The sequence below is a fragment of the Aplysia californica genome, unplaced genomic scaffold (genome assembly GCF_000002075.1).
Source record: "Aplysia californica isolate F4 #8 unplaced genomic scaffold, AplCal3.0 scaffold00007, whole genome shotgun sequence".
Classification (NCBI taxonomy): Eukaryota; Metazoa; Mollusca; class Gastropoda; order Aplysiida; family Aplysiidae; genus Aplysia; species Aplysia californica.
In genome coordinates, this window is record NW_004797277.1 from 55513 (window position 1) to 55970 (window position 458).

The window sequence follows — 458 nt, forward strand, 5'->3', positions numbered from 1 at the left end:
ATATATATATATATATATATATATATATATATAAATATATATAAATATATATTTACAGAGAGAGGGAGAGAGAGAGAGAGAGAGAGATACTTTTTCAGGCTTTCTTTAACACCGTGTTGAAGTACAGCACTACAGATAAATACATGTATCAAACGCCTCCGTCTCATAACTAGCATTTTTCAAATAGTTTGCTTGATAACGTAAACTCAACTGAGACAGAAAAAAAGAAAATCGCCAAAAATAGTACATGTATGATCTTACGTTTTATAGCTAGCTCTGTGAATTCCAGATTTAATCTGCCACTCAGACGTTTGCGGTTTAAGTAAATGTGAGTGGCGTTTTATAATACTTTAAGCCGTCCCGTTAGAGGTGTGAAGTCTGCAGGACTCTAACGAAAGATTGACCTCCGTCAGAAGTGCAAGTTTAAAAGTAGAGAAAGGTGGCCTAGAGGTTAAGGT